This window comes from Colobus angolensis, unplaced genomic scaffold, assembly GCF_000951035.1.
Source record: "Colobus angolensis palliatus isolate OR3802 unplaced genomic scaffold, Cang.pa_1.0 Scaffold1, whole genome shotgun sequence".
NCBI lineage: Eukaryota > Metazoa > Chordata > Mammalia > Primates > Cercopithecidae > Colobus > Colobus angolensis.
In genome coordinates this window covers 13,035,886-13,041,292 of record NW_012110918.1, presented here as the reverse complement: position 1 = coordinate 13,041,292, position 5,407 = coordinate 13,035,886, and the positions used below count along the sequence as shown (strand labels likewise).

Below are 5,407 nucleotides of genomic sequence, written 5' to 3'. Positions count from 1 at the left end.
ATCATCTGCCCTCAAAGCTCCAACCCTCTTCCTTTCTGGGGAAGTGACATTGAGTGAAACTATCTCCCATTCTCCAAGCCTCAGAGCCGTCCCACCCTCAGAGTTTTATCTTCCACCCCCTAGCCCTTAGGGGTGGATGACAGAGACAGAGAGAGAGAGAGAGAGAGAGAGAGAGAGAGAGAGAGAGAGCGCGTGAGAGTGCTCTGAATTTGGATTCTTTTAAAGTGAGGACAAATGACACATTATCATGCTGGGAAATTATCCTGCCCCAAATGGTCACCAGTGCTTTAAAATGTTGCTTTGCCTCTGTTCAGAGGGCAGCTTCTCAGTTCACCCAGGAGGGAGAGACCCTCAGAACTCTACCAGTCAATCTTCTCAGGGAAGCCTTTCCTGTCCTCACCTCCCACCTCGTCACAGCAGCCTGGCTCGGCATTTCCAGAACTCCAGGGCTTAGCTCAGGCCCTACAGGTGTGGTCTATCTCCCTGCAATGACCCAGGAACTCCCTGAGGGCAGGGCTGGGTCTTCATCTCTCCACTGTCTGGCATCATCTTGGCAGGGATGGAACTCAACACATACCCCAGCCCCAGTCTCCCAAATGACTGAGCAAGCCTGAGTCCTGGTTCGAGGCTTGGTTCATGCAGCAGGCTCGTACCTTTGCCCTGGGAAAGCTCCCAGATGAGCAGGGTTGGGCAGAGGTGCAGGGTCCTCAGCCTCTGGCTTACCCCACTCTACTCCACTCTCCTCCACTCCACTCTCCTCTCCTCTCCTCGATCCACCCCACCTCTGCTAGTTAGAGAAGCTCCTTGGAGATTCCTCTTGGATTTTCATTAATTTCTATTGAATAATTAAAACCAGGAAATTAATACTTTCATCCTAAACCTGAATTGCAGTGTGTGGTTTTTCATAATTATAATTCCACTGTAGCATTAAACTTTCAAGTGAGCCATCCCTCTCGAGGGGCAGAGAGGACAAAGAGCTATGTCCTGGGAGCTTAAACACAGTATTTGGCTCAGGATATGCATGCAGTAATTACTTTTTAATGGATGGATGGATACATGGGTGGGGGGAAACAAAGACCTTTTCAGTACCCAGAAACTGATACCCCAAAACATGGCGCTTTGACATGAGGTGTCCTCCAGGTCTCCCTGACCGCCCCCGCAGTCCTGTGTCTCTCTCAGAGCACAGGATGAAGCTGTTCTCTGAAGTTTCCTTATCTACCCAGAAACCAGACCTGCTAAAGAAGGATGCAATTGCCTGCCTTGAGGTGTTTGTTGTTGTTGTTGTTGTTGTTGTTGTTTTTGAGACAGAGTCTCACTCTGTCGCCCAGGCTGAAGTGCAGTGACGCCATCTCAGCCACTGCAACCTCCATCTCCCGGGTTCAAGCAATTCTCCTGCCTCAGCCTCCCAAGTAGCTGGGCCTACAGGCACACACCACCACACCTGGCTAATTTTTGTATTTTTAGTAGAGACAGGGTTTCACCATGTTGGTCAGGCTGGTCTCAAACACCTGACCTCAAATGATCTGCCTGCCTTGGCCTCCCAAAGTGCTGGGATTATAAGGGTGAGCCACCACGCCCAGCCACTTCCCTGAGTTTTCATTACTAACTCATATTGCAGGAAGAAAGACTGCAGTCTGTCAACACACCTAGGCAGACTTGTCACACTGCTCTGTGGGCCCAGCAGACTCTGATCCAGGCCATTATATGTTCTCCAAGCCCACAGAATCCCCCTGAAAATCATTTACCCTCTTAAAACATCCCTCTTGAAATCATCCCCATTTTCCCACCTTCCTTTCCCCTATGACGAAAAGTCTGTAAGTATCTGCTGGACGCGGTGGCTCACACCTATAATCCCAGCACCTTGGGAGGCCGAGGCAGGCGGATCACCTGAGGTCAGGAGTTCGAGACCAGCCTGGCCAACATGGCGAAACCCCGTCTCTACTAAAAATACAAAAAAATTAGCCGGGCATGGTGGCAGGTGCCTGTAATCCCAGCTACTTGGGAGGCTGAGGCAGGAGAATTGCTTGAACCCAGGAGGCGGAGGTTGCAGTGAGCCGAGATCGCACCATTGCACTCCAGCCTGGGGGACGAGAGTGAAACTCTGTCTCAAAATTAAAAAAAAAAAAAAAAGGTATATAAGTATCTGTAAGCCACCAAGTTACTGGGTGATCATTCTACAATTCCCCCATGCTATGCACATTAAACAAATTGTGAACGCCGTTTCTCCTATTCATCTGCCTTTGGTCAACTGATTTTCAGCGAAGCTTCACCCCTACAATCCCAACAGCCAAGACAGCTGTTTGAAAGCTTCTGAAATTAGGGCTGACACCACTACTTCCTGAGCTTTGTGTCTTTTATCAGGGAAATTGCAGGATACCAAGAGGCAGGAACCTGGTCAAAGAGGCTTTGCTTTTCTTGTATTCTTTTTATTTTTTTTTGTTTTTATTTTTTATTTTTTTTGAGAAGGAGTCTCGCTCTGTCGCCTAGGCTGGAGTGCAGTGGTACAATCTTGGCTCACTGCAACCTCTGCCTCTCAGGTTCAAGTGATTCTCCTGCCTCAGCCTCCCAAGTAGCTGGGACTACAGGCCTGTGCCACCACGCCTGGCTAATGTTTGTTTGTTTTCAGTAGAGATGGGATTTCACCATGTTGGCCAGGCTGGTTTCAAACTCCTGACCTCAGGTGATCCACCCGCCTTGGCCTCCCAAGTGTTGGGATTACAGGTGTGAGCCACCATGCCTGGTCTTTGCTTTTCCTGTATTCCTACCCAGTTTCTAGGCTACCTCACATCCAGGTGTTCCCTGCCCTCCATCCAGCCTTGCCAGAAAGTGGGATTCCTCAAACATGGCATCTGTTCTGGGCCCTGGAACAGGCTGACTGATGAGAGGAAGCAGAAAGGTTTGGTCTGCAGCCCACAGCCTGGACTCTCGGGGACAGCTGGGAGATTGCTCTTGCAGGTGTGGACACCTTCTAATCCCGATTACTACCTCTCTCAATCCTGGCAGGAATTGGGGTTCCACCATGTCACCCTCGTGGAGCTTTCGTTAGCCTTATTTGGGATACCAAGGGATAAGTGTCCCCTGATTTTACAGAAAGATCAAGAGCCAGTGAATAGGGTTTCCCAGCAAGGGACATGGAGCAGGGCACCTGCAGACGGTCCACGTGCTCGTGGCTGAAGACAGCTCGCCTCCGGGAGGGGCCCGTGCACATTTCCCCCAGGAGGAGGGGAGGACCCAATCATTATCCAGAGTCAATGGTGAGTCCCAGACTCATGTTGTGGGTTGGGGGCAGCAGTGGTTTCTAAAGGGGTCTCCACAGGAAGACGGGGTCTCCACAGCCAGGGCAGCAGGGAGAGAAGCCGGTGGGAAAGAGATGGGAAGTGAGTGGGATACAGCCTCTAAGGTGAAGCTGCTTCCCAGGCCCACCCTGGGGGCTCCTGAGAGGTGAGAGATGTGGAGGGAGGGCTCTCCAGGCTCCACCTGCCCTTGTGTAAGTCGGGATGCCCAGGCTTTTTGTTTGTTTGTTTGTTTGTTTTTGAGATGGAGTTTTGCTCTTATTGCCCAGGCTGGAGTGCAAAGGTGCAATTTCGGCTCACTGCAACCTCTGCCTCCTGGGTCAAGTGATTCTCCTGTCTCAGCCTCTCAAGTAGCTGGATTACAGGCTTGTGCCACCAAGCCGGCTAATTTTGTATTTTCAGTAGGGACAGGGTTTCTCCATGTTGGTCAGGCTGGTCTCGACCTCCTGACCTTGGGTGATCCACCTGCCTCGGCCTCCCAAAGTGCTGGGATTATAGGCGTGAGCCACCACACCTGGCTAGGCTTTTCAGGTCAGTGCTCCCACCTGGCCAATCAGAAGCCCCCAGGAGCCGCATACCTCACCCCCAGCCATCTAAGCGCCTCTCCATGGTGGGGCCCGCCCTATAGACGCTGAGCTTTTTGAGGATGAGGATGGCTATGTTTACCACTATATCTCGAGGGTCAAGTCCAGGGCCACCCACAGGGCTAGAGTTCAGCAACTCTTACAGAGAATGGGTCTGATCCTCACTCTACCCTCCCTGCTCTGCTCCACCCACGCTAGCCTCTTTCCTCCATCTTGCACCTGCCTCAGGGCCTTGGCACAGGCTATTCCTGCTACCTGGATGCTCGTCCCTTTAGCTCACTCCCTCACTTCCTGCCCAAATGACATGTCCTTGAGATCTCCCTAGAAACCCAGGACTACCTTCCCATCTTCCACACTCCCTCGCCCTCTTGCTATGAGTTTCTCTGTGACATGTATTAAATATTTGTTTATTGTCCGTCTTCTGCCAACTGCATTATAAGCTCCCCAAGAGCAGGTGCCTTCTTTCGTGCACAGCTGTATCTCCAGAGTGGTGCTTGCAGGCAGCAGGTTCTCAGTAAACTCTTGATGAATGAATGAATGAATGAATGAATGAATGAATGAATGAATGACCATCCCTGGCCAGGGAAGGAGCACAGGGCATTGGGCCTAATAGGGGAAACCTGCTCCCTTTAGGCTCAGCTGGCATGCAGGGGCCAAGTGGCCTGAGTTTGGCACCAGAGATTTCATCCTCTCCCTCTGTAGCAAATGGTCACCTGCTTCCAGGCCACTCTGTTCCCTCCCTGCTGGTGGCCATGGCTGCACCAGCCCTCTCAGACTGAAGACCCACTCTGATCTTTGGGACCACACTCCTCCAGGTCCTCCCCACGGTTTCTGGCTGTACCCTCACTCTCAGGACCAACCTCCCCTCCTCCTCCCATCATCTCAGGCTCCATCTGCAAAGGTGGAATCAGAGAGAGGCCCAGACTGTACTGGGCAACCAAGCCAGTGTTCCATTTCAAATTGACGTTTAAAAGATGCCACTTTTAATTATGCTTGAGTGCAGTGTACCCTGAGGCCTTTTGTGGTAAATGGCTCTCAATAAACCCAGTTTATTCATTAATTATTATGAATTATTTTCTTAAGTAGTGGCAAGGGGAGGCAGGGCCACTCTCAGACCACAAGTCACACATTGACTGTCAAATCCTCGATGAGCAGGCTCTGAGGAGCTGCCTGTGCTGGCTTCAACCAGCTCGCCTGGCCCCGGGCTGGGGTGCAGGAGACTCTGGACTGAGGCGGGGCTTCCAGAGTGTGGGGCAGGGCTGAGGGAAAGGAGGGCCTGGAGGAGCCATGGGCCACACCAGACAAAAAAACCTTCCACCAGGGTGGCACTTCACCTTTGCGAAGCTCCTTCACTGGATAATGAAGACTTCTGTCTTCAGCAAAGTGGGGAAGAGAAGAGAATTCTCATTACCACCAGCCAAGGCACCTGACACGTGTGGTCAGTGGTGAACTGGTCAACTCACTCTCCAGAAACAAAACAATCATCCAACATTTCTTTCTTCTTTTTTTTTTTTTTTTGAGACAGGGTCT

At 51.3% G+C, this 5,407-nt stretch overlaps 1 long non-coding RNA gene across 1 annotated transcript in view; it reads left to right on the top strand.

The window, feature by feature from the left end:
- LOC105519364 overlaps positions 1–4,292 on the top strand; it is a 7,035-nt gene extending 2,743 nt beyond the window's left edge. The window contains exons 2-3 of the long non-coding RNA XR_001002962.1: positions 3,004–3,254; positions 4,106–4,292. This is a non-coding gene — a long non-coding RNA (uncharacterized LOC105519364). The remainder of the gene's footprint in view (positions 1–3,003; positions 3,255–4,105) is intronic.
- The last annotated feature ends 1,115 nt before the right edge of the window (positions 4,293–5,407 follow it).